General features: G+C 50.0%; 1 long non-coding RNA gene across 1 annotated transcript; it reads left to right on the top strand.

Moving 5' to 3' along the window:
- Positions 1-23: 23 nt before the first annotated feature.
- LOC109386139 (uncharacterized) lies at positions 24-5,971 on the top strand. Its single transcript, XR_002124735.1, has 3 exons — positions 24-540; positions 1,174-1,319; positions 2,055-5,971. It is a non-coding gene; the product is annotated as an uncharacterized LOC109386139 (long non-coding RNA).
- Positions 5,972-6,451: the final 480 nt, after the last annotated feature.

Consider the following 6,451-nt stretch of genomic DNA (forward strand, 5'->3'; position numbering starts at 1 on the left):
CCAGCCAGGTCAGGGTTCTGTGGGAAAGGAGGCTGGGGGAATCGACATTACCTAGGCAGCCAGTAGCATATGTTGCAGGCCTTTTCCTAGATGCCCACCTTCTGCCATCTTACCAGTGGGGAATGGACAACATAGTCACCGAGAATGGCTGTGGCTCATTCTGGAGCTATGAAAAGGTCACTTCTCTAGGGGGTTATGGGATGAGCCTGCCCACAGAAATCAAAACACACTTTTTATTCAAGGGGACTCCATAACTTACTGAGGTGAATGCTTAATTTAATCATTAAAAAAAATAACCAAACAAGGAAATAATTGTAGGCTATGAATTTTCCTCTGAGTACATTTCTAGCTAAACGTATATCTTATTCAACGGTCATTTTCTAAATATTTGATGGTTTTGTTATTGATTCTTTTTAACTCAAAAGCTGTTTAGGGGCAACTTAAAATGTTTTCAAGTCATTGAGATATTCTGTTTGTTCCAGTAAGACCCTAAAGATGACCTTTCTCAGTGCCCTTCACAGCGTGGGACACATACTGGTGGTATGCCACAATATTTTCAGGGGACACATTAGACCCAGAATCACTTAGAAGAAAACATATTCCCTTTTCAGTTTCCTTTTCATTTCTCTGTCCCCTGATTATGACAGTCTCAGTTTGATGCTGCTGTGCTTTTCATGCCTCCCCAACAGTTGTTACTCTCTCTCTTTAAGACAGAAAAGCCCAAAGCTCTGCACCTCTGAAAGGCAGAGTTAGAGCTAGGGATGGCGTTAACTTCCCCCCAGACCACAGGGACCATTAGAATGGGGAGAGGTAGCTCCTGAGGGAAGTTGGAATGTTAATATGTGTGCTAGACTATGTCAGTGGCCCCAATTCCCGGCTCTTCCCTTTATGCTGTTGCAGTATAACTTTGTGGTGTCCTCTCACTGTGGATAAAGCATAACTTCATGTTCCTGGGCTTGACCATGTGACTTGTTTTAACCAATGGAATGTTAACAGACATGCCTAGCCCTGCCCCGCCCCCTCTCCGCAAGAGGATGAGAAATACATGGAGCAGAGCTATGTCATCCCAGGCAAGCCTAGCTGAGATCAGAGGAACTCCAAAGATACGTAAGAAAGAACTGTTTTTGTTTTTTTATGCCATTGAGTTGTTGTGATTTTTTTTTTTAAGTGCAGGCGTCAATTTTGTGGCAATAATGGATTCAGGCACTAGAAGAAATAGTAAACAGAACCTGGGCAGCCCAAGAATTGGATGTCTACTGCAGTCCATGTTAGAGACGAAGAGACGGAGGCTCAGAGAAGTGAAAATTCTCGCCTGGCTGGTAAGCGGTAGAGGTGGAATTTGAATCCAGGCATTCTGCCCCTCAGATCCCATCCCGGAGAGAAAACACTGATCTAGGGGGGTGAGAGGTGATAAGGCCAGGTCACGTGTGCAGTGAAGACCCTGGCTGTCACTTGCCACTTTTGCTGAACCTCCGAGACTGTCAGCTCCCTCTCCCCTTTGAACATGCCCCTAACTTTATTCCAACAAGGATTTCTTATTATGTGCCTGTATGTGTATTTCATAATGATAAAGCACTTGTATGTCACATTTGACAGGAGGGCTTTTTTCATCCCAGGTTTAAAGCACTACTGGGAAATAATTAGCCCTACCCGAGTCAAAAACAATGGGGCCCCATCAGAAAAGACAGTCTCAGAAACTCTCAGATCTTAATTGAACAATTACCTCTTATGCCTATGAATAGTTCATTATTACATGCCCTGTTATTATTAGCTGTTATTATTGTTTTAGATGAATGCTGAGGGTTTTTTAAAAATCAAAAGCCATTTTCAACCACACTGTTCATCTCCCCCTGAACACACGCTTCTGACATTCTCGAATGTCTTAGTCGGCAGTTGGTCTCCACACCTTGCCCAGATAAGCAGTGTATTCTGATAACTTCAGTTGGTTGGAAGGGGATTGTTAAATATTCCAGGCCTTTTGCTGTTGTTAATCTTTGACTCCTTGGTAAAAACATTTGCATGAGAATCAAGTATGCCCTACCTTTATTTTTTAGGACTCCAAAAATCACGGGGCACAGTGGGGAGATCTTTGTTCATCCCGAGCGTAGAGATTGAAACAAAAGGAGGTGGTGGTAATGGAATCAGAGGACAGGAGGAGGGCCACTGGAGTGGAGACCCAAGCCCCTGGGATGGAGGATGGGAGCCTGGGTCAGGAGAGCCTGAGCCGCGAGTCTTCAGTCCGTGAGGCATCACAAAAAGGAGGAAACCAATGAACACGGATAAGGCACATATCATGTGCTAGGCATTCCTATCTCAGGAACCACGTACAGAATTTATGGACTGGTCCTGATGCCTCCCCCGAAATCATATTCCCTCTTCCCGATTTACGGCACCTCATTTTCTTTAGAGTTTTCACCCTGGCTCAGGCAACCACTGTGACTCTATTTCCCTTACTAGGTATTGGCAGAGGAATAGCCACGTGAACCCGTTCTGACCCCTGAGACAAGAGGGCAAGTCTGAAGGAGGAGGAAGTCTGGGAAAATAAGAGAAATTTAGGAAAATACTGTCTTCTCCTTTGCTGGGTGCCGTCAGGTCTGGATGTGATGCCTGGAATGGCAGCAGCCATTTTGTGACCATGCGTGGCTTGATGGAACAGAAAGATGAAAAGGATCTGGGTCCTTGATACCATCAAGCAACTAAATTAACCAACCCTGGGGCCACCCTACCTTAAGGCTTCTTATGATTGTTTGAGATAATACATTTTATTTCTCATTTAAACCAATGAGTCTGGGTTTCCTATTACTCTGCCCAACTCATACAGATACAAGAACAAATTTTTATCCCTACTTGAAGAAAGTGAGACCCAATGAAGTAAACGCACTTGCCTGAGGACACACACAGCCTGGACATGGGGGAGCCAGGAGTTGAACACTGTCTTAGAAGGAGGAACTTTCTGGAAGGTGGCAGGATTTTTTTTTTTTAAACCTGAGCGTTTTTGGCCTTTCTAAAGCATGCACATGATCCTTTTTCTCCACAGCAACAGGTCGCAATGGCTTCTAACAGGTGAGGACAGGAGAGATTGGTTGGAGCTGAGACTCAAACCCAGGTCCCCATATCCCAGCTCACAGTCTTCTCAGTACCTCAAGGTGCTCAGGGACATCGGAGAGCCCCCCTTGCTCTTAGCTTCTTCCGTTTGGGATGCACCTGCTGGGTCCCACAGATTAGCCCTTGGGCTGCTCTGAGATTGGCCACCAGGGGCCACTATAGTCACAGCCTGGGGCCTCCTCAGAGGCCTGAGGGAAACTTGGAAGCAAGGGACATGGTTAGAAGAGCCCCTAACTGAGCTCCCCTTAATTGTGCCCTGAGGCTGTAAGACTCAGGAAATCCCTGCCCCCCCCCACACACACACACACCGCCACCACTACAAGGAGAGAAGGTGGCCTAGATCCACCTCTGGAGAGTCTAGGACCTAGTTGCTGTGTGCCCTCAAGCAAGTTGCCTCCCCTCTCTGAACCTCACTTTTCAAAATAGGGGTACACATCCCCTCTTCTCAAACGAGGGCTCCCTTTCTCCCCTTGAGTCTTCCCCCTCTTTTGGGTCTACTCTGACGGTGGACAAAGACCATTTAGGATGTGGTGGCCCCAGAACTGAGGCCCAACAATTCCAGGTCAGGGTCAGATTCTAGTCCTCGCTCTGCTGCAAACTTATGAGTCTGTGTTGCAGTCGGGAAAACCAATCAAATCTCTCCCCTCTCTGGGTCTCAGTTTCCCCAGTTGCAACACAAGAGGCAGGACTCAGTATTTCCTGAAGTCTGGTTCGTTCCTTGGGATGTTAATAGAAACAAAAACTCAGGTGATCAAAAATGTTAAGGAAAGGCTGGATTAAAGTCAAAAGGGTATCTTGCCTGCAGGACTTTTCAGAGCCTTTAAAATGCTAAGGTGATTTGTGCCACTCCAAGAGGGAGGGGTGATTCGAATCTGTTTCTCAAACTTGTGTGACCTGGAAACCCAACTTTCCAAGGTGAAAGTCACCTGGATTAGGGTGATGACAGAAATAACACACCTAACTTTTGGGCTACCTCCTACTAAACAGGATCTGTGCTGCCTGGAGGATTTGACCACCCAGCTCCTGTGTTCAACCCCCATGGCACGTGTTTTGTTTTGTAACGTTAGCCTCACTTTACAGCGGAGAGTCAGCTCAAAGAGGGCGATCACTTGCCAAAGGCCACATGCCTATGAGGGGTAAGATCAGGACTAAAACCAGGAGGCCCCACTGCCCTCTAGTGGGGGTGTGGGTGGGGTTGCCTCTCAAGGACAAATTTGCCCTGTCATCCTGATCACCCATCACCTGGTGCCATCCTAGTCCTTCAGGTGCCACCATCCCCTATGACAGATCAGGAACTGAGACTCAGAGAGGCCACACAAGTTGCCCGGAGTCACACATGGAGTCTATGTGATACTCTCTTTTCCGCCTTCTGCTACCCTCCGGCGAGCTGGTGATGGTGGTGATTTAAACAAAACATTTTGTCCACTGGGCTTGCTCACCTCACTGGCCAGGTTCCACCTTCCAGTGGCCAGCTGGGGGAGCCGGTGGGGACGCCCAGGGCCCTTTAAGAGAGCCCGGATGCGCAGGCGCAGTGCAGTGGAACCTAGGCGTGCGTGAAACACGTGGGCGCGGTGTTGGCTGCCGCTGAGACCTGAGCTCTAAAGTCGCTGTTTCGAGGCAAGTTAGGGGTGGAACTTGTCTCAGCTTCCCCTTCCCAGAAACGGGGACTGCTCCAAAGACTAGGATACGCGCCAAGGAAACACGGAGTCACCCTGGAAAGGTCAGTGTCCCTGTAGCAGGCTCTTTATGCAGATATTTCAGGAAGCTCTCGCGCCCCTCTGGGGCAGCTCCGATGTCTCTGGGAGATGTGGCGATCTTCTAATAGTGGTTGTGACAGTAAGTGGTTATGTGCCAGCCACATGTGCCTACTATACCGGACAGCTTAGCTCTTAGCCTGTGTGAGACGCAGACAGCGAAATGGAGAGGAGGGGTATGCTGGTGTCCCAGGAGAGGCTTAGAGACAGAGGAAGGAGTGCACCTGGGTGCGGGGCTGGACGGGATGGCAGATTCTCCCCGCTGCTCCTTCACCAGCCGGAAGTCTGGCCGCTAGAGATGTGGGACTCCAGGCTGGACTAAGGTTCTGGGAACCAAATAGGCCACATCTGGAGCTTGGCAGTGGTTTTATGTTCTGTGCCTAGAGCGGCAGTTCAGAGCGCTAACTGAATCAGAAAGCCTTTCTATCGCAGTTGCTTCTCCCCTCTCTGCTCTCCATCCTCAGCTGTGTGGCTTTGAGCAACTGACTGGGCCTCACTAGCCTCACCTGTGACATGGGAAGGTGCACCTGTATCACCTGTATTGCGTGGTGCGCCTGAACCGGTGTGAGGACTAAATACAGTAGGTCCACAAATAACTTTGTTTTGATCAACGATGTTTCATTATAATGCCAATGAGATGCCACAGGAACTTAGCTCTTGTTTGTATCAAGTGGCCTGTGGTAAAATTGGTTTTGTCATACATTGTTTTGCTTCAAGTCGCAGACCCTATGGACATTAAATGCGGACTTAACTGTACCGTTTAGCGCTGCACCTGGTGACTCATCTGCCTGCAGTGACTGTGGGCGGCTGGTAATTGTAGCAGTGATAGTAACATTCTCATTGTCACCTGTTCTGCCCCTCCAGTGTTGTAATCAAAGGTGATTGTATAAAGGGGAAGGGTGCCGCAATGCTGGAAGGCCCTCTGAGATCAGCTAGCTCAGCTCCCAGGGAGAAGGAACTCTGCCAAGTCACCCAGGGAGCCTGTGCCAGGGCTAGACCCCCAGCTGGGCCTGCGGCCGGGCCAGACTGTGCCACTCGGACCTGCCCGGCAGAGGACGGTTTCCCAGGACAGGAGGTGGCTCCTCAGCCCCCACCTGCAAATGCGAGGGACCTGGCCTGGAGGGTGGTTCTAGTCTCCCCTTCAGGCCCTCTCTGGATGCCCCAGTGCGGGTGCGCCTGGCAGTGGGCCCAGGACGCGGGGACCTGGGCTAACCATGTTGGTGCTAAGGTGGTCCCTGGGTTCAGCCGAGCCACAGGCCAACGCCCAGCCCTGAACCTGGCTGTGGACCCTGCTGCCCTGCCCCCTCCCAAGTACCCGCACCGTGCTTTGGTCTCCCTGAATGCCATCTCGGGTCTGGTTGGGAATGGAATGTTCAGGGCCACTCAAGAGTAGCAATGGTAAGATTTGAACCCACATCTAGCTCACTCCAGAGGCTGGGCCTGCTGGGCTTGCCTGCCTCCAGGGGCCACCCCGGGCTCTGTGATGCCCCTGGGGGGGCTTCGGCTGTGTCTGAGGGTGGAGGCTTGGGGAGAGAATGGTGTGTGGAGGCAGCCTGACGCAGGACGTGGGGTTGATGCCAGAATCTGCCTCC

Source organism: Hipposideros armiger, unplaced genomic scaffold (assembly GCF_001890085.2).
Source record: "Hipposideros armiger isolate ML-2016 unplaced genomic scaffold, ASM189008v1 scaffold_129, whole genome shotgun sequence".
Lineage (NCBI taxonomy): Eukaryota > Metazoa > Chordata > Mammalia > Chiroptera > Hipposideridae > Hipposideros > Hipposideros armiger.